A 22,784-nucleotide genomic window follows, 5' to 3' on the forward strand; every position below is an offset into this window, starting at 1 on the left:
CAAAACCAATCTCTCATCTACCACAAATCAGGCCTTTTTTGCCTCATACTGTTATGCTATCTTTTCATAATCTCTTAATAGAAAGCTTGATTAACATTCTGACCTGGTGGAACGAACTCCAAATGCATTATCCCCCTCACATAAAAAACCCAAAAAAAACAAATGGGCATTGTCTTGATCTCTGATTTCACCTGACAAGCTTTTGGGGGGCAGGGTCATAAGAATAAATAACGTCATGTCTCATCACCAGTAGTGACCTTGGAAAAAATGTCTGGGTCGCTTCAGAGCTATTCTTTCAAAGCACGGCATGTTTCCACTCAACACTTTTTCCTGGTCAGTCCGAACCTGAAGCATAAATTTAGCAGCACCTCTTCTCATTCCCAAATCTTCTCATTCCCAAATCTTCCGTTAAAATTCTCTGAACTGGGCTCTAAGGTAGTCCTGATAACTTCTCCATCTGAACTGAAGTGCATAAATTTTCTCGGCATTCTTGTCTGTTTGGGAAGCTAATGGATGTCCAGAACAAGGTTTACTAATTGATGTTTCACCTTTTTTGAAATGAGAAAACCACCATTACACTTGAGTTTTCCTCCTAGCATTGTCCTTGCAAACTGTGTTTTTGAACATCACAACATTTTCTGCAACATTTTTCCTGCGCAAGAAATAAAATTTCACAGCCACATGCTGGTTTCTTAAATCAGCCACCACAAAAGACGAGGTTAGAGCAAAACTGATTTTATGAAAAAATTCACTGTGACCAGAGAGAACCTCCCCAGGCGATTCCACTAGGTGCACTAGCTCTGAGCGAGTTGTTCAATGCTCGTTTAGCAGGAAAAACGTGTACTATAAAAATCTTTGCACAGTGGAGCTTTTTTCTGGTTCTTTTTGTGTACCCCCTCGTAGACCAGTGTTCATTTCAGTGCTGCATCTGTTTGTTAAAACTTTGCAATTTGTATTCTGTCAATTCCTGAAGCCTAGTTTCAGTGCAGCTTACACTTCTTCCTTCAGTATTGTTCAGTCTTGATCATATTCTGCCTCCTGAAATGATTAAACCTTTACCAATTGTGTTTTGGTGCAATGATTCTCTGTATCCATTACATCTTTTTTTGATGCTTACTGTATCATTTCAAGTTTTTGCCCATAGAATTATTCAATATTGTAATTGGAGGCTTGAATTTGTTCTTTAGTTCTTTTAGCTTGAGAAATATTGAGCATGTTCCTCCTTTGTGGTATTTTTTTTAACTCGGGTCTTTGAATTTTTCATTATAATCCTTCGTCTTATTGAGCTGCCCTTTATGTATTATTAAAAATAATTTTTATTTTAATAAATCATTTTATTGGGGCCTCTTATAGCAATCCATATACCAATTGTATCAAGCACATCTGTACATATGTTTCAATCATCATTTCCCAAACATTTTCTTTCTACTTGAGCCCTTGGTATCTGCTCATTTTTTTCCCCTCCATCCTCTACCCTCTCACTCTCATGAACCCTTGATAGTTTATAAATTATTTTTCTTATATTTTACACCATCTGCTGTTTTTCTTTACCCACATTTCTGTTAATCCTCTTGGGGAGGGAGTTGTATGTCAATCATTATGATCGGTCCCCCCTTTCTCCCCTTTCTCCCCCTACTGTTCCCGTACCCTCATGGTATCACTACTCTTAATATTGGTACTGAGGTATATATATTTGTTTTGGATTCTTTGTCAAGGGCACAGGATTCTGTGATGAGAGCACACAGATCAGATCATGTACCAGTGTACATGGTCTGGTCTAGCCATATTTGTAAGGTAGAACTGTGAATGTTGTGTGTTTTTTTGGTGTTATATTACACCCTGGCTAGCTTGTCCCTTCCTTGTGACCCTTCTGTGAGGGGATGTCCATTTGTTTACAGATGGGCTTAGGGTCTCCACTCCAAACCCCCTCATTTGCATGGAAGTGGTTGCTTGTTTGGGGTCTTCTGTTGCCTGATACCTGATCCCGTTGATACCTTATTATTACGTGGGTTGGTGTGCGTCTTCCATGTATGAGCCGCCCTGTTATTTTTTTCTTTCCATTCACTTTAACTATTGTATATTTCAGAGGAAATTTTAGTCTATGCTGACATACATTTTTGTCTTTTCTATTTCCTATCTCTTCAGTGACCTTTTACTTTCTTCATGTGTGTTATCCTTGATGTCGTCCTACAGGTCATCTGTTTTTAGTTATTTGTGCTCTGTTTTTGAGATCATCTCTTATACTGTCTGGTATCTCCCCCCACAGACTTGTCTGTTATTCATCCCTCTGGGAGGGGGTTATAGATAGGTCATGGTGACCGGTTCCCCCTTTATACCCCCACCTTCCCCTTCCTCTTCCTGGCATGGCTAAACTCAATATTGGTCCCGAGAAGTTCATCTGTCCTGGATTCCCTGCGTTTCCGGCTCTTATCTGTACCGATATACATGCTCTAGTCTAGCCAGATTTGTAAGGTAGAATTAGAGTCATGATAGTGGGGGGTGAGGAGGCCTCAAGGGATCAGAGGTATATTGCATGACCCATTAGTGCTTTACTTCACCCTGATTGATTCATCCCCTCCCTGTTACCCCTCTATGGGGATGTTCCATTGTCCATAGATGGGCTTTGGGTCTTTGCTCCAACCCACCTCCATTCTTACCAATGCATTTTTGTTTGCTTATTTACAGTTTGTTTTGAGTCTTCTGATACCTGTTGTTGGGTCTCGATGACACCTCATGATTGCATCAGCGCTTCTTCCATGTGGGCTTGTTGCTTCACTGTTGGATGGCCGCTTGTTTCAAGTCTTTAAGACCCTAGATACTATATCTTTTAATAGCCGGACACCATCCTCTGTCTTTGACACATCTGCCATGTACCCACTTTATCTTCAGTGATCGTGTGTGTGTGGGGGGGGCAGGGGGTGAGCATCACAGAATGCCAATTTGTTAGAACAAAGTGTTCTTATATTGAGGGAAAGTATGAGCTGAGACCCAAGGCCCATCTGTAGCCTCAGTATATTGCCTTATAAATGTATATACCTAGGCCAATACCACTGTTGTTAAGGATTCATGGGGGCCATGCCCCATCGTATTGATAAAAGATTTGAATAGAATTATTAGGAATGGGCCAGTACGTGTATCAAAAGCAAAATAAGACTGAGGACTTTTGAGAGGATTCCCCCCCCCCCAAAAAAAAACCCTGATTCCTTGTGTTACATTCAATAGTCTCTTAGATTTCTATATTTATGAAAAAGACCTCTTAATGATGTTACTCATATCAGATAGATTTTGAAATGTTCTTTTAACTGATGAATACAATGATGCCCTTCCTTAATTTGTCATTCCAAGCATAGTAGGCCATATATGATTGTCTGATTCAGAATAGCCAATTACCAGGCCATTTCGGCTCACTAACTGCCCAATTTATGCAGACTTACATATTTTAATGTAGAGTTATACATTCCATGTTCCAATTACTGTTAAGTGTTTTCAGGTGTTTTATCTCACTTTATTTCAGTGACAGCAGCACTAAATATCAGGTAGATAAACCAGTTATCTGCTTTTATAAGTTTTATAATAATGTAGATATGAAATTATCCCAAAAGTCTGTTAAAGCTCATTTCCTCTCCATCCAGGGAGAACTTATTGGCAGAACATTCAAAATCAAGTAAGTAAGAAAAAGATTTGTTATAATTTTATTTTTACTTATTACTCTGGTGTACTGCAGTTTAATTCATACCTGAAATTCCACACAGGATCTTATTTTAAATTGGAATCTATCACAGTGAGTTTAACTGGATTGCCTTAGGTCATGAGAGGCCAGAAATCAGGTTCCATGATTCCTAGGCTAGTTTTCATTTGTTATCAGTCACTTAACCATTTTTAGGAGATTTTATAGATATATAATATAATGATAATATTATATTATAAATATAATATAATATAATGAAAAATATATATATATATATAAACAGGATAAATATTGTGAGTCCAATGTTCTAAGACTAAACATGAAGATCAAAGACAGCCTTTGGCTCTCATCTGGTGTCCTAAGCGAGCAGGAGAGAGTCTGCTTTGCATCTCTGAGTCATATCATGCCCTCTGTCGGTACCTAAAAAACAACTTCGACTGAGGAGACCTCACCTCAGCTGGGGTCTTTTTGGGGGGGATTCTGAGAGAGGGAGGAGGTCATTCAGTTGTTGCCATACAACATCATGCTAAGGTCATCCCAAAACAACAGGTGAGCGAGGTTCGATGCTCAGAATTTCAGAGCCCAAAGGATAAAATCCACTCTGGCTCTTCTTTCTTGATGGTACTGAAAGCCTGACTTCCCACATCTGAGATGGCTCATTTTATACCCATCAAGATGAGAAAACTGGTTAAGCCCCATATTAGATTCCAAGTTTTTATAATCACTCACAACGGAATCACATTGTCCTACACCTGAATCACAATCCTTTCAACATCTTCCTCACCTTCTCTTACCTAGACCCATCAATAAAAGAGGTGGGGAAGATGTTGAACGGACTCCTTGTTTGGGATACAGAAAGCTGTAATGCCAGAGAAGCAGTAGCAGCACAATTCAGAGCAAGCATGCAAGACACGGGAGCGGGGGGGGGGGCTTCCTAGCCCCTGGAGTAGAGTTGAGAGCCTGCAGGCAGGGGAGTCGGTAGACAGTGGAGGGGGCTACCTCCAGGCACTTAATTGGGGAGTCTAGGTTTATTGACCCATGAGCACATTTGGGCTGAGGCTCATGATGAAGTAATGTACCTTTTGGGTATTTATCAGCAGTGCTAAAACGACTTTGTAACATTGCCTGAGCAAGCCAAAGGCTGAGAGACTGAGGACCAGAAAAATGCCTGCCTGTAGGCAGGCTGGGAAGTGTGTGTTCTGACTGAAGAACTGCGCCTTGAACCTTTCTGATCTTAAGTTTTAAGCTGTCAACTTCCACAATAAGCCTCATGAAGTATGTGTGTGTGGGGAGAACCTAAGGGGAGAATATGCTTGGGACTATGTGCTTAATTGAACACTTTTGATCTGGTTTCTATCTGGCCCTTGACGACCCAAGCCATGCGTTACACACTACTGGGATATTAGATTAGTCTTTTGACTAGTCGTTTGAGGCACACAACATCCTCTATAAACCACACCAGAAGGGCTTGATGTAGAAACCCTATTAACTGTACTAGGCTTTACCTCAAACTCACCCTTAGCCCTTGGATAAAATTATCTACTGTTTCAGAACCAGATGACTGCTATTTCATGGTTATAGAACAATGAATGATAATGTGGAAGTACTATATATTTACTATTTCAATACTCTTTGCTTTTTTATGGCATGTATGAAAACATGGTTCTGCCTTTGTGAATGAATGTGATTGAAAGTTTTGCCCTATTACTCACCCCCATTATTTATGTAGTGTTCAGTCACTTAAGAGTTTAATCTGTCCAAGTCAACAATTCATATATGTGGATCATATTCAGCCTGTGTTAGTCTGGGTAGACTAGAGAAACAAATCTATGGCCACACATGTGTATAAGAAAGATTTATGTACAAGAGCAATTGAGCAATTGAGCTGAGAAAACATCCCAGCCCAGTCCAGATAAAGCCCATAAGTCCGATATTAGCACATATGTCCAATACCAATCTATAAAGTCCTCTTCAGTCTCACGAAACACATGCAATGAAACCAAATGCAAGACGCTCACATGCCAGTGGGTAGAAAGTCTTTGGGTCCAGTGGCGTTGTAAGCATCTCAGCGCTGGCAGGGGTCTCTCTGTGGCTTCTCCAGCTTCAGAGGTCTGGTTGCATCCATGTGGCTTGTCCAGTCCAGGGTACTAAGGTAGTTTCATGTGTCTTGTCAGCTGCAGTGTCTCCCAGGGAGTGAAGTAGTGAATAAAGTCTCTCCTACCTCCAAGGAGGATATACCGGATTTCCCAGAATTCTCAGAAGGCCATGCCCACACAGAAGCCTCATTGGCTATGATTTGATTGACAAGCTAGACTCCACACCTACATTCTTAATCCTCAAATTGACAAATCATTATATAACTACCACACAGCCCATACTTGTTTAGTTTCCTTTCCACAACAATGTTTTACATTCTATACCATTGGCTAGATTCATGTCACTATCAATGTACCTTATGCCCCATTGGGATGATTGATAATGTACTCTACCATAAAATGATAATGATATCTCTAAAGTGAACCAGAGACATATATAAATCATAGAAACATGAATGGTTTGGGGGCTCACACTTAATTCTGTCCCCAGTATAAAAACAGTTTTATGACATGATTCTGCTTGATACGGATCACGGATGATGTGGATGCTATAGAAAAGTGGTGAAGACCTAGAAGGTGCCTGGCTACTAGAGAGAATAGCATCTGGGGTCTTAAGGCTTGTCTTCAAACTAGCAGCCATTTAAGTGGGCATCAACTAAGCCCACATGGAAGAAGTATATCAGAATGTGTGATCCAAGGATTGTAAACTATAAAATCTAAAACTCAAGGAAAGGATAGTATCAGAGCTCAAATTGTGAACACCTGGTTTTCAGAAAACTTTGGATAACAGTCTCAAAACTCACTACCATCGAGTCAGTGCTGAGTCACAGCTATCCTTGTGGGTGTCTAAGACTATAGATGTTCATAGGAGTAGAAGGCCCCGTCTTTTCCCCTCAGAGCTGCTGGTGGTTTACTGCCAAACATGCACATCGAAGCTCAGCTCTTAACCACTACACAGCCAGTGATGACAGTGGAAGCCCAAATCCAAGTCTAGGGTCCACACATAGGGGAATTCACTGGTGAATCCCCTGTGACCATAGACCAGGGCTGTGAGGAGCCTTGCTGTCAGGCAGCGTGCGATGGGAGGTGGATCATTGCAGATGCAATTAGGTTAAGAACTACACGTTATCTTTTGGTTGCCCCCTTTGACCTTTCAAATTTGCTCTAGTTATTAATATTCTTTTCTGTTCTCTTTTCAATTGAGATCTTGGCCTGCTTTATTAAGGCATTGTTGCTGAATCTTTTAAAAAGTGTTTTTCTGCATATGAAATCCAGGATAGGTAAAGCTGCAGAGAAAGTGACTGGATTGATAATAGTTTCTTTGGGCACACTGCAGGGGAGGTTAGGGAGACATGGGGAGCTGATAATAGTGAGTACAAGAAATAATAAAATGTTCTAAAATTGATTGGGGATATGATTGTACAGTTGAACTATTATATGTGAATTATATGCCAATAAAATGGTTTTTTAAAAGAGTGTTTCTAGGTGCTGAGCATTTTTAAGATTCATGGAAAAGTATTCAACCTCACCACTAACTTAAATTAGCAACAAAAATAATCCAAAATGATGCACAGTAAAACATAGTACGTTATATATGCTTTCTCATTAGTAACATGGATGAGATAACTCTAGTAAATTTGGCGCTAGACTTAGGGAAATCTTTTATAACACAGCTGGATGGTATTCTTCCAAGCTACCATTTTGACCAATGTTGCTCTTTAGACTGACTCAAACTGCATTTGGCAAGTGCATTGGAATTTTAAATGGGTAAAGAGAGTGATTTTCCATTGTTCCCAGCTGCCTTACACTGCTTAATAGACTATGATTTAAAACACAGAGTGTGGAACCAGCAATGATTTGCTTTATGAACTCAGATTATACACTTGACCTTTTAGCGCAGTTGCATCATAATGAATAGATTGTGGTGATTATGCAGATGATAAAAATGATAACGGTAGTTAAAATTTATTGAGCCCTTACAATTTGCTAGGTACTGTTCTAAGCCCTTTGGACATATATTATTGAGATGTTGTTAGCTGCCCTTGAGTCAGTTCTGATTCATAGTAACCCTGTGTACAACAGAACAGAACACTGATCCTGCCACATTCTCATAATTTTTCTTGGGTTTGAGCCCATTGTGACAGCTACTGTGTCAATCCATTTTGTTGAGGGCCTTCCTCTTTTCTCACTACTCCTCTGCCAAGCCTGATGTTGTTCTCCAGGGACTGAACTCTCCTGACAACATGCCCAAAGTACTTGAGATGACGTCTCACCGCCCTTTCCTCTAAAGAGCTTTCTGGCTATACTTCTTCCAGACAGATGTATTTAATCTTTTGGAAGTTCATGTAACCTTCAATATTCTTCTCCTGCACCATAATTCAAATGCATCTGTTCTCCTTCGGTCTTCCTTATTCAACGTCCAACTTTCACACACATGTGAGGCATCTGAAAACACCATGGCTTGGATCAAGCACACCGTAGTCCTCCATAATATCCTGTTTCCTTTTAAACAATTTAAAGAGGAAGAGGTCTGCGTAGCAGATGTACCCAGTGCAATGAATGCATAGTTTGATCTCTTGAATGCTCCTTCCATGAGCATTGACTGTGGCTTCAAGCAAAATAAAATCTTTGACATTTCAATCTCTTCTCCGGGTAGCATGATGTTACCTATTGGTTCAGTTGTGAGGATTTTGGTCTTCTTTATAATGAGTTATCATTTGTACTGAAGGCTGCAACCCTTGATCTTCATCAGCAAGTGCTTCAAGTCCTCCTCGCTTTCAGCAAGGAAAATTGTATCACTTGGATATCACAGGTTGTTAATAAACTTTCCTGTAATCCCGATGCTGCGTTCTTCTTTGTATAGTCCATTTTTGTGGATATTTGCTCTGCATACAGATTCAATTAATACAGTGAGAGCATACAACCCAGACACACAACTTTTTGATTTTAACAATGCAGTATGCCCTTGTTCTGTTTGCATAAATGTCTCTTGATTGAGATACGTGTTGTGCATGAACACATAGCATTCTGGGATTCCCATTCTTTTCAATATTTTGTCTGTAGAACCTTTTATATGAAGTAGAATGTGACATCAGGATTGGAGGAAGGATTTCGATAATACAGATGACACAACCTTACTTGCTGCAAGTGAGGATGACTTGAAGCATATGATGAAGATGAAGGTTTATAGCCTTCAGTATGGATTACAACTCAATGCAAAGAAAACTAAAATCCTCACAAGTAGCCCAATAGGTATCACATGGTAGAGAAAACATTGAAGTTGTTAAGGATTTCATCTTGCTTTGATTGATAATCAATGCTTATGGAAGCAGTAATCAAGAGACCAAAGGATGCAACTGCATTAGGTAAGTCTGTATAAGACCCCTGTAATGAAGAAATCAAAGCAAAAAATCCCCCCCCCCTGTAAAGCAAAAAATCCCCCTCTGTAAAGTGGTGAACAGCAAGCCCATTGCCTTGAGGACGAAAGGGCACCTGAGACAAGCAGTGCCATTTTCTTTCAGCGATGGTGTTTTCAATGGACTCCTCTTTTATTTAAAAAAGTAAAAATGAAAATCATTTTATATGTTCTAGGTGTAACTAGCTTAAGAAAGTCAGAATAAAGAACAAAGGAAAATTACAACACATACCAAATTTAAAAAGGAAGAATAACCATTGTGCACCCTACATATAGCCTAGATTTCTAGGTTGCACGGTTTACACTCGAATCTCTCCAGAGGTGGAATGGCAAAAAGGCCTGGCAATCTGCTACGGTTAAGATTAAAGTTAGGGAAATGCCACAGAGAGAGCATTCCTGCTCTAACATATAAGACTGTTACAAGTCAAAATGGACTTGATAGAAATGGATTTGTTTAAAAAAATGGGCTTGGTTTGGTGTCTGTTCTTCCAGATTATGTGTGTGTGTGTATATAACTTTAAGAATAAAATAAAAAAAGAATAAAATAGATTTAGATTATACTATTATATAAAATGCCTCGTTTCATCTTACTTCATGGACTTGTTTTATTTTTTATAATGTAATCATTTTATTTGCAGCTTGTAAACTTCTTATCACAATTCATACATGCATCCATTGTGTCAAGCACATTTGTACATTTGTTGCTATCCTCATTCTCAAAACATTTGCTTTCTACTTGAAATCTTGATATCAACTCATTTTTACCCCTCCTTCCCCATCCCCTCCCTCATGAACCCTTGATAATTTATAAATTATTATTTTTTCCAATGTCTCCCTTTACCCAATTTTCTATCGTCAATCCCCAGGGAGGAGGTTCTATGTAGATCCTTGTAATTGGTTCCCCCTTTCCACCCCACCCTCCTTCTACCCTCCCGGCATCGCCACTCTTACCACTGGTCCTGAAGGGATCATCTGTCCTAGATTCCCCGTGTTTCCAGTTCCTATCTGTACCAGTGTACATTCTCTGGTCTAGCCAGTTTTGTAAGGTAGAATTGGGATCATAATAGTAGGGTGGGGTGGGAAGCATTTAGGAACTAGAGGAAAGTTGTATGTTTCATCATTGCTACACTGTACCCTGACTGGCTCGTCTCTTCCCCACCACCCTTCTATAAGGGGATTTCCAGTTGCCTATAGATGGGTCTTGGGTCCCCAATCTGCACTCTGCCTCATTCACAATGATTTGATCTTTTGTTCTTTGATGCCTGATACCTGATCTCTTCAACACCTTGTGATCACACAGGTTGGTGTGCTTCTTCCTGAGGGGCTTTGTTGCTTCTGAGCGAGATGGCCGCTTGAATACCTTCAAGTCTTTAAGACCCTAGATGCTATAGCTTTTGATAGCCAAGTTCCATCAGCTTTCTTCACCACTTTTGCTAATGCACCCCCTTTGTCTTCAGTGATCATGTAGGGAAGGTGAGCGTCACGGAATACCAGTTTAATGAAACAAAGTGTTCTTGCATTGAGGAGTACGTGAGTGGAGGCCCAATGTCCATCTGCTACCTTAATACTAAACGTATAAATATATGCACATAGATCTATTTCCCCATCCTCATATATATTTACATATGTACTTGCCTTTATTTAGACCTCTATAGTCCCTTTGCCTCCTAGTTCTTTCCTCTATTTCCTTTGACTTTCCTCTTGTCCCTCTATCTTGTTTAGCCTTCATTTGCGTTTCCGTAATTCTTCTCAGTTACATTACCCTTGATCACGTTGTACCAGGCCTCCTATGCCCTCCTCACCACCGATTTGGATCACTTTTGTACCCTTATCCCTGGGTTTGTTAACACCACTTCTTTCCCTCCCTCCCCCTCCCGGAACTCTCAGTCCAGTTGTTTTCTCTTCTAGGTTATCTCATTTAGACAGACCCGCGGAGATAATAACATGCACAGAAACAAGAGCAAAACAAAGCAACAAAAGAAAACAAAACAATAACAACAACAAAAAGCTAATGCCAACAACAACAACAAAGAAAAGCCTGTAGTTAGTTCAAGGATTGTTGTTTGGCCTTTAGGAGCATTTTCCAGTCCAGTCTGATGAAGTGCCATGCACTCCCTTAGTGTTTTGCCACAGTGTGGTGGGATCAGATTGGGCACAATTCCCACATGTGTCTCCAGTGTTGTCCCCTGTAGGTTTATGTATCAGTCAGGGATGTCGTGTCTCATAGTAGGGCTAGCCATATGGTCTTCTTTGTGGATTGGCTGCTCTGAGCGGGAATATCCTCAAGGCTTGGTGGACCAGGATGTGCTCCACTCTCTCTTCTTCCCACTTCATTTGCTCCTGTGTGCTCTGATCAGACATGTCCCTCTCCCTGAGCTGCAGCTTCAGTGCTGTCCTCTGAAGTGAATTCTTCTGGGGGGAGGGGCAGGTATCCACATAGTTGGGATTGGGGCCAGCCCCTAAGACCTCTCCACTGGTTCCCTACTCCTTGCAGGTATGTTGCATTCACATCTTGGAGCACCAGGTTGAAGTCTGGTCCCTCTTTCCCTGTGGAGATATGAGCAATACCCTCCCCTTGGGTGTGTTAGTGTTCTGTTCCCCTGCGACTCATTTTTTCCTCCCCCTCCCCCTTTTTAGTTGGCTACCATATGTATCCCTGTATTTGGTCTGGCCCCTGCCATACTACCTGGTCCTCACCCCAGGAATGTTTGCATACCGTAGCTTTTTCCCTATGCCCCATTTGCATTTTTTAAAGCTTTCCTCAGTGGACTCATGTTGTACTTGTCCTTTTTTGCTTGGCTTAGCATGATTTCTTCCAGTTCTTCCAATATGGCCATATGCTTCATACATTCATCACTGCTTTTAGTGATGCTTAATACTCCATTGTATGTATTTACTAGTTTTTTAATCCATTTGTCTGCTGAAATTTTGGGTTGTTTCCAACTCCTTGCAATTGTGAACTGTACCATGTTGAACACTGGAGCACAGATGTCTGGCATGGTTTGCTTCTTGCCTTTTCTGGGTATATGCCTAGTTGGGGGATTGCTGGGTTGTATGGTAGCTCGATTTCCATTTGTTTTAGATATCGCCGGATTGATTTCCATAGTGGCTGTACATGCCTACAGGTCCACCAGCAGTGGATGAGAGTTCCTGTCTCCCCATAGCCACTCCAAAACTTGTTGCTTTCTGATTTTTTGAATTGGGCTACCTGTGAGGGTGTTAGGTGATATCTCGTTGTTTTAATTTTCATTTCTCTTATGGCTAAAGATTGGGACCATTTTCTCATATGCTTATTGGCCATTAGGATTTTTGCCCTGGTGAAACTTCTGTTCAGGTCCTTTGCCCACCTCCTTAGTGGGCAATTAGTTTGTTTCATTTTGGAAGCTAGCAGAGTATTGTAGATTTTAGTAATAAGGCCTTTGTCTGATGGGTCATTGATACAGATCTTTTCCTATACGTGCACTCTCTTATTACTCTTTTGGTGAATTCTTTTGATGTACACAGGTGTTTTATCTTCAGTATAACCCACTTGCCAATTTGTGCCTCCTCTGTGTTTGTGTTTTTCCCTATTTCTTATAGACTATGTGTTCCCTGTGCCAAAGTTCTCAGGTTGGTACCAATTCCTTCATGGATGGCCCTAATAGTTTGGGGCTTTCCCTCGAGGTCTGTTATCCACCTTGAGTTTATTCTTTTATTCTTGTGCATGGAATGAGGTAAGAGTTCTGCTCATTTTTCTGTAGGTAGATATACATTTTTTTCCAGCACCACTTGTTGAAGAGGACATATGCTTTCCATTGGATATTTTTTGGGCCCTTATCAAAGATCAGTTGTCTGTATGCTAATGATTTTATTTCTGGGTTTTCAGTTCTTCTCCATTGGTCGGAATATCTTGCATTATACCAGTACCATGTGGTTTTGACAACTGAGGTTGTCACTATGTGCTAAAGTCAGGTAAAGCAAGCCCCCCCCACCGTGTCCTTCTTCAGGAGTTCTCTGCTAATCCTGGCATGGACTTGTTTTTATATTCAGTTACAATACCTTTGTAGTTTGATGTCTCTGAAGAACTTTATTTTATTGATGTATTATGATTAATTTAATTAGGTCTTGGCTGTATATACTTAGTTTGTGTTCACTCTCATTATCAGTGCTGCACTGCATGTCCTCACAATTAAGTCTTTATGCACATTCTTAACTGTTTACTCATTTTAAATGATAAAAAGCAGTGTCGAACATCAGCCTATGAGTTCACAAGGTGTCGAAGGGATCAGGTATCAGGTATCAACGACCAAAAGAAAATCATAGCATTGTGAATGAGGGGGACTGCAGCGCAGGGACCCAGGGTTCATATGTGGGTAGTTCGACATCCCCTTTCAGAAGGGTCACAGGGAGGAGACAAGCCAATCAGGGTGCAGTGTAGCAATGATGAAACATACAATTTCCCTCTAGTTCTTGAATGTCTCCCCCCAAGTATCATGATCCCAATTCTACCTTACAAATCTGGCTGGACCGGAGGATGTACACTGGTACACATAGGAACTGGAAACACCAGGAATCCAGGACAGATGAGCCCCTCAGGACCAGTGGTGAGTGTAGCGATGCGGGGAGGGTGGAGGGAAGGTGAGGGAGAAAGGGGGAACCAATTACAAGGATCTACATAAAACCTCCTTCCTGGGGTTATAGACAGTGGAGAAGTGGGTGAAGGGAGACGTTGGACGGTGTGAAATATGACAAAATCACAATTTATAAATTATTAAGGGTTCATGGGGGGAGCGGGGAGGGAGGGAAAAATGAGGAGCAAATACCAGGGGCTCAAGTAGAAAGCAAATGTTTTAAGAATGATGAGCGAAACAAATGTACAGAAGTGCTGGACACGATGTATGTGTGGATTGTGATAAGAGTTGTACAAGCCCCCCAAAAAATGATTTAATTTTTTAAAAACAGCATTGGATAGATGGCACAATTTATTGGATAATCTTGAGAAATATTTGCCAGTAAGCCAAAAGGTACTTTTTTATTATAGTATGTTTCTTTAAACTTACATAGGCTGAACTTTCTTTTAATGCTTATTATATAGATTTTTTATTGATAGTTCCTTATTGGTTAATCACTTTTTATTGATTTATAACTTTTTTCAGTATTATGGAGATTGGTGCTTCATTATAATATTGCACATATTCTCAGTTTTGATATTTGCTCTATGCTTAGTTTTTAATGTCTACAAATTTTGTATTTTTGTATGGTCAAGTTTATTAGCCTTTTCTTTTATGGCTTATACTTTTGTTGTTGTGTGCTTAAAGGCTTACCCATCCCCAAGGTTATATAAACATTATCTAGGTCATCTTTTCAAAACTATGCTTAGAGAAGGGTCCTCAATGAATGGTCGACTGAAACTACCATATAGTTATATTGTAATGCCCTCTTTGCTTTATTATGACATGTGTTAATCTGGTAGGTATGGTTCTGCCACTGTCAATAAATATTTTTTAAAGTTTACCCTATTACCAAGCCTCATTGTTTGCATAGTGTCCAGTCACTTAAGAGTTTAATCCGTACAAGTCAACAATTTTTGTAATTCCATTCATATCCAATCTATACTTGTATAATGTCCTTTACGCAACAGTGTTTTAAATTATATACCATTGGCTGAATTAATGACACTATCAATAAAATTACCTTATGCCCCAGGGAGATGATTGATAATGTTCTATAACATAAAATGATAATCCTATTTCTAAGGTGAACCAGAGGCATTTGTAAAACATAGATCTATGAATGGATTTGGGGGCTCATGTTTAATTCTATCCCCAATCTAGAACAATTAGTTTTGATGACCTCACCATGCTTGATGCTGACCCTCATGAAGGCATCACTGGAGATTTGGGTGCTATAACACAGTGGGGAAGAAAGTAGATAATGTCCAGCTATTAGAAGGAATAGCATCTGGGGTCTCCAAAGAAGTGTTCATCTAAGTGAAGCTTCAACTAAGTCCATGTGGAAGAATCACAGCAGCCTGTATGATCCAAGGATTGTAAAGAACAAAGTCCAAATCTGAAGGGTGGAATAGCATCAGAGCTTCAGTCTTGGAACACCTGGTTTGTAGAAGATCATGGATGACAGTGGTAACCCAAAATCCATTTGCAGGCCCCCCACATGGATCATGCCTCCAGTGATTCCCCCGAAGGATGTGAATTGCCTTGTAAAGACAGAGCATCATACAGTCGATTATGGCATATAGGTAGATTAAAATGCATTGTTGTTTTATATCCCGTTAACCAGTTTTAAAGTTGGTTCAGATTTAAAATAAAGAAAAGTGAAAGGATTAAGGGATATGAATTAACTCTCTTGTGAACATAGGTCCTCCGAACATAGGCCAGGGATGTGAATAGCATTGATATAATACTGAGTATCTTGGAAAATGGATTATTGCACAAGAAGTTAGGTTAAATTTAACAGCTTATTATTTGATCTCCTTTTTGACCCATTTTAAATTCTAGTTTTTAATATTTTATACTTTTTGGTTGAGGTTTTCTTTGTACTTTGTTATTGTTTGGTGTGTGTGTGTGCGTGTGTGTGTTTGTGTGTATGTGTATGTGATCCAGAATAGGTAAATCTAGAAAGACAGTAACTGGATTAATAGTTTCTTGGAGGTATGGCAGAGGAGGCTGAGGAGGGAATATAGAGTTAATAATAATAAGTACGAGAAATAAGAAAATGTTCTAAAACTGATTTTGGAGATGATTGTACAATTCTTAATATGATTGAACTATTGAATTGTATGATAATGTAAATTATATGCCACTAAAACTGCTCTAAAATGATTACAGTTTAGAAAACCCTGCAGTATGGTCTGTTAAATGGGGTTCTAACAGACTCAATGACAACTTAAGTTTTATTAATCTAAAAACAAACAAACAAAAACACCCTTAGAGCTATTAAGTTGAGACCCCAGCTTTCAGCCTAGCACATTTGAGATCCCCTCCTTGACCTTCTCCTGGCGACACATGCCATCACATGGCAAGGAGGTTCAAGCACAAAAGAGATGTGTCCACCCAGAGACCCTTCTTGACTATACTTTAGGTATTTGGATGCCCAGAATTTCCTGCTCAAACTGCTTCCAGGGATTTCCCGAACCTCTTTCCTGGGTCCATCCTCTCAAAGGGAACTGTGCTATGGATGTGAGTTCTCCTAGGGATGAAGGGGTTAAGCAGGAAGAAGCTGGGGTGGTGGTTGTCTCTGACCTTGCAGATGTTAAGAGTAGACCTGTGTTTTTTTTAACCCAGTAACATATATGATTTAATTACATTTAAACCTTGAATCCATCTGACATTTCCTTGGGATAAGATATGAGGTCAAAAGCTAATGTTTCCCCTGAATACCACCCCCTTATTTAACATGGGAAAGCTGAGCCTGAGATTGTAATTTATGCACTCACTGGGCCAGTAAGTGGCAGAACTCTTTCTTCTGAAGGACAGATGATTGTTCGTCCCTTTGAACAAGATAGACTCACATTTGACTCTAGAGTCTTGCTAACTTGTCTTTCATGTATTCTGTCGAATCAGTATCTGATTAAAGTACCTATCATCCACTTCTACCACCATTTCACCCTCTAACTGCATTCTCCAGGGTTTGGTTAGTGCAGACCTCATCGTGCTTCGTGCCGATTGTTGCCTCTTGTTCATCAACCATTCAAAACTCCACACCCTTTAGTCATAACTTCTGCTTCTTAAGCTTCCACTAGAATCTTGAGGATGAGAATGTAAATATTTATAGATATCCACCAAAGCACTGAAGCTTTATACGGTTGTCATGGTTTATTTAAAGATTTATGATTATTTGTTAGGAAGCCCTTGTAGCATCATGGGTTATGCATTGGTCTGCTAATCAGAATGTCAGCAGTTTGAAACCACCAGCTGCTCTGTGGGAGAAAGATGAGGTTTTGTACTCCCATAAAGAGTTACAGTCTTACGAACCCACTGGAGCAGGTTTGTCTCCTAGGGTCATTATGAGTCAGAATGAGCATAAAAACTAAAAAAAAGTCATTACCATCATATCAATTCCAACTCATAATGACTATAGGACAGAGTAGCACTACTCCTGGGGGTTTCTGAGCCTGTAACTCTTTGTGGGAGAGGTAGACCTCATCTTTTCCCAAGGAGCATGCTGGCAGCTGTGAGCTACTTACCTTGCTGTTAGTAGTCCGACACCTAATTATTCCACCACAACTCCCTGGCCAGTGAGCGTAGATACTGGTAAAAGTCGGAGATGCTTTGGCTGCTTCAGAGTACAAGTTACTTTTTGTGTATTTTCTACTGTCAAATTTATTTTTCAGAAATTCATCTAGGTTTGACTGAGTATTTAAAATTTTTCCTGTACCTTTCATAGATGTAATATGTACTTGAAATACATTTCAACCTAGCAACTGACTTGCACCATGTTAGGATTTGTCTCTTTGCATCTCTGATAAAGGGAAGCTCTACTGCTCCATTTCCACAAAGGTAGAAATCTCAATTTATGTGGCTTTAGCTGAGAGAATTTGTTAATTGAAACTGTCAAGCTATAATGGACTTAGCTATTTTCATATATGTTGCATCAGTTGATGAGAGCAAGATCTTTTTGTGGTTCTTCAGTTAGGAGGATACTAATCTGTTAGATATTCACATTGCTAATTTGGCTAAAACCAAAATTAATCCAAATATGTATATGATTATACCACTATTTTAAAGATCTGTGTGAAATCTTTGGGCCTTGTGGTATTCTCACCACTCTCAAACCAGTTGTTAAAGGCCTTAGGACTAATATTAACCCTAGACTGGAGCCATGCCACTTATAGAAGGTCCCCATTCTGGCCTTCAAATCCAAACCAGCCTGTCACACAAGACTTCTATAATCTGTTATCTTAACTTTTGATCTAGTGCAACTGCTGACTTGGGCTAGTAGTCCACTTACCCTTCAGTGATTTTATTAGGTGGTAAGTCCAACAGTCCCTGTATATATTGACTCTACAGTCTAGACTGAGAAAAGCAGTCTTGAGTTTGAATTCTAGTTGACACTTGACTAGCTGTGGCTTTGGCCCTGGGCAGGTTATTTGACTACTCTGTTGGCATAGTAGCTTATGTGTTGGACTGCTAACCACAATATCAGCAGTTTGAATTCACCATCTGCTCTGAGGGAAAAAGATGAGGCTTTCTGTTCTTGTAAAGATTTATAGCTTCATAAACACACAGGGGCAGTTCTACTCAGAAAAGAGTTCTACTCTATTCTGTGAGTTGAAATTGACTCAGTGGCAGGGAGTTTGAATTTTTTGCATGCTTTAGTTTTCTCATTGGTAAAATGTTGTGATGGCTATATCAAGTAAATGTTTGGCACATAGGTTAAGTAGTCCTGTGTTGTTTTTCCATTATCATGAGGATTGAAATATTTGAAAATCCTTCCTTATATTGATCTAAAGTCTGTTTCTTCATACATTCTAACCATTATAGCTACACTGCTGTTGGGAAGGTAAGGACATAAATATGAAACTGTAAAGTGTCACGTTACCTATAATATCTTATTATTATTTACCTTGCTCTTTTCTCCACTGTATCTTATCTTTGCCAGGCTAAATATCGTACAACAAGGTTTCTAGATACTCACCCATCTTGGTTGCCTATTTTGAAGTAAAACAAATTGCTTTTACATTACCTGTAAATCATGGTGAACTCATGTGTGTCAGAGTACAACTGTGTTCCATATAGGGTTTTCAGTGGCAGAGTTGTTTAACACAGGTCACTAGATTTTTCTTCTAAGATGCCTCTGGGTGAACACAAACCACCAGTTGTTTTTGGTAGCAGCTTAGCATATTTGTACCACTTAGGGACTTTACTTGGGATATACTTCAGTTAATCCATGTATTCTTGGCATCCAGCAGGCATGCAGAGTGGCCATGCAACATACTAGAGCTCCCTCTGCTCCCAGGCTACATGTCCTACATGTCAGACATTCTTTATCTGGGGTTTTGCTGGCCACCCTTCATGGCCTGGATGGGTCTGGCGGGGCAGAAAGCAGCTCCTAGCCCTGTCCTTACCCAGCACCTGGCCATGATTCTTCTCTCAAATGCTTGACCTATCCGTAGACCCCAGATCTATGTGGTACCATGATCTCTTTGGGCAAGACCTAAGACACAGCATCCAGGACCTGGCTTCATATTTAGAGTTGGACTAGTATAAAACACAGTGGTAATATACTATTTATTTTCATCTTCCCTTAAAAATACATACATTGTTTAATGAAGTGAAATATTATGTCAGCTTGAGAGTATATTATCATTCTGTTGGTTAAAGGAGAGTAGCCTTGGTGGTGTAGTAGTTCTGCCTTGGGATAACTGAAGGTCAGCAGTTTAAAACCACCAGTTGCTCTGTGGGCGAAACATGAGGCTTTCTACTTTCTTGAAGAGTTACAGTCTTAAGGAAGGGGGCTGTCAACAAACCAAGGGACAAGGGAACAACAAGTGATCTAAAATTGATGGTGAGGAGGGGACATAGGGTGCCAGGTAGGGCTTGATCAAAGGAAATGTAGCCAAGGAGAATTACTGAAATCCGAATGAAGACCGAGCATGATAGTGAGACATGAGGAAAGTAAAAGGAAATACAGGAAAGAACTAGGAGGCAAAGGACATTTATGAAGGTCTAAATACAGGCATGTGCATATGTTAATATATTTATATATAATGATAGGGAAATAGATCTATGTGCACATATATATATGTTAAGTATTAAGGTAGCAAACGGACAGTGGACCTCTACTCAAGTCCTCCCTCAACGCAAGAACACTTTGTTCTAATAACCTGGCATTCTGTGATTCTCACCTTCCCGTCACAATCGCTGAAGACAAAATGGGTGCATAAGCAAATGTGAAGAAAGCTGATGGTGCCCGGCTATCAAAATATATAGTGTCTGGGGTCTTAAAGGCTTGAAGATAAACAAGTGGCCATCTAGCTGAGAAACAACAAAGCCCACATGGAAGAAGCACACCAGCCCGTGTGATCATGAGGTGGTCGATGGGATCAGGTATCAGGCATCAAAGACCCAGAACAAAAAAAAAACATAACAATATGAATGAGGGGGAGCGCGGAGTGGAGACCCAAAGCCCATTGTAGACCCTGTTACAGAAGGGTCACCAGGAAGAGATGAGCCAGTCAGCGTTCAGTATAGCGTACAACTTTCCACTACTTCTGTAATGCTTCCTTCCCCCATTATCATGAATCCAATTCTATCTTACAAATCTGGATAGACAAGAGCATGTACAGTGGTACAGATAAGAGCTGGAAACACCGGGAATCAAGGACAGATAAACCCCTTAGAACCAATAATGAGACTAGCAATACCAGGAGGAGAAGGGGCATGTGGGGGTAGAAAAGGGGAACAAATCAAAATGATCTACCTATAACCCCCTCCCAGGGGTATAGACAATAGAAAAATGGGTGAAGGGAGACAGTGTTTAGTGTAAGGCATGGAAAAATAATGTATAAATTATCAAGGGCTCATGAGGGAGGTAGGGTTTGGGGGGATGAGCTGATATCAAGGACTCACGCAGAAAGAAAATGTTTTGAAAATGATGATGGCAACAAATGTACAAATGTACTTGACACAATGAATGCATATATGTACTGTGGTAGAGCTGTACAAGCCCCCAATAAAATGATTTAAAAAAAAAGAGTTATAGTCTCAGAAACCCACAGGGGCACTTCTACCCTGTGCTATAGGGAACTATGATTCGGAACCAACTCGACAGCAGTGAGTCTGAGTTGACTTAAGAGACTTTGTCCGTGAACTCCTTTTAGACTTAAGCTCTTTTGAGCTTGCATTCACTTATTTGTCTAGCAAATATTTTTGAGCCTTTTAATGTGTGCTGGGCACTGTGGTGCATGCTGGAAATTCAGTGATTAGTTCATTTGTTCAGGTCTTAGCTCAGCTGCTTGATAGTTTGAGATTCTAGTTCATTCTCTTTTTATTTCATATGTTTGAAATGAATTAGTCACTAAGTCCATTTCAGCTTTGATCTGAGGGATAAGGAATCTGAAGAGATTTATTTATTATTGTTAAAGCACACTGTACAGAGTTACACAGCCCATCTTAAATGAAATCAGCAGCAATATCATGTTAAACATTCCATAAATGTGGTTCTCTTTCTCCACCCCCCATTTTTCCACCCTCCCTCTTCAATATTCTATTCTTCCCTTTTCCCTGAATTCTAGTTTTTTTTAAACAAATTAACTGTGTGTTCATATTTTATATTTTTCACAACTTTGATTAACAGGTTTTCTCTGCCTTTCCTAACTTTTGGGCTTAAAAATAGTATTTCAGCAGTGTTAAGTACAATCGTGAGGCTTACTGCTATGTCTCCTTTTAAAGGGTTGCTATTTATCTATTAATTAGCATCCTTTTTTCTCAAATTAAAAGAACCTTTTTGTTTTGAAATAAGTATTAATTCAGAAGAAGTTTCAAAGAAATGTAGAGAAGTCTTGTGAACTTACATTCTCACACTCTCCAATGTTAATATCTTCCACAATTGTAGAATAATAATAAAACGAAGAAATTGACATTGGTTTAGTCCTTAGAATTTGTTTAGATTGTGTGTGTGTGTGTGTGTGTGTGTGTCTACGCAGTTTTATGTACCTTTATGTAATCACCACCATGGTCAAGATGTTTTACCCTCACAAAATTCCCTGAGCTTTTTGAACTCAGAATAATTTCCTTGAGATTCACCTAAGTTGTTGAATTTATAGTTTCTTTTTATTGCTGAGCTGTATTTGATTAGCATTGTTTTTTTAGTAAAGTTATTCAATTAATCATAAATAAACCTACCTGTATAATAAATCCAGTGCACCTCTCACTGTCTCATGTGAATGAATTCCAAAGGCAGAAAAATGTTTTCATTGACATGTTGAAACTTAGAAACAGTGTCATTTCCTTGATCTGCTATTTCTATGACCTGATCACAGCTCATAATAGTTATTAATTTAATGATCCATGATGGAATGTATTTTCATCAAGATTCAAAAAACCCTTCACTGCCCCTGTGAGTGTCCAAGATTGTAACTATTTTCAGGAGTACAAAGCCACCTCTTTCTCCCTCTGAGTGGCTGGTGAATTAGAACTGCTGACGCTATAGTTAGCAGCCCAGTGTGTGACCGCTATACCCCCAGGGCTTCTGCTGCATCAAGATTAGCAGTCTTGTTTTTTGATGTGTGTGTGTGTGTGTGTGTGTGTGTGTGAATTAGGTGAGGGCGATTTCTATTTCAGACCATCAACTCTGTATTCAAAAGTTTAAACCACTCATTACCTGTCTATTCCATATTTGGTTCCACCCTGACTGTCATTGCTTTATCGTCATACTCTTACACTCCACACATCCCTATCCCCAGGAAACCTGAAAAGTCTGTTCCCTTTGGTGTACAAGTTTTTGTCTTGGATTTTATCCTTACAGTAGTGGTCTCAGCTGATATTTGTCTTTTTCTTATTGAATAACTTTATTCACTATAATATTCTACAGGTCCATCCATGTCATGAGGTGTTTTGTGGTTCCATCACTGCTTTAGAGATACATA

At 39.7% G+C, this 22,784-nt stretch overlaps 1 protein-coding gene across 4 annotated transcripts in view; it reads left to right on the forward strand.

Annotated features, from left to right (window-relative positions):
• CLCN5 (chloride voltage-gated channel 5) overlaps positions 1 to 22,784 on the forward strand; it is a 182,423-nt gene that overhangs the window by 26,012 nt on the left and 133,627 nt on the right. The window contains exon 3 of one of the 4 annotated variants that reach the window (XM_075538833.1): positions 3,633 to 3,664. The exons of the other annotated variants lie outside the window; for them this stretch is intronic. The gene's annotated coding sequence lies outside the window, so the exon portion shown is untranslated. The remainder of the gene's footprint in view (positions 1 to 3,632; positions 3,665 to 22,784) is intronic. 4 annotated transcript variants of the gene reach the window in all.

Source organism: Tenrec ecaudatus, chromosome X (assembly GCF_050624435.1).
Source record: "Tenrec ecaudatus isolate mTenEca1 chromosome X, mTenEca1.hap1, whole genome shotgun sequence".
Taxonomy (NCBI): Eukaryota; Metazoa; Chordata; class Mammalia; order Afrosoricida; family Tenrecidae; genus Tenrec; species Tenrec ecaudatus.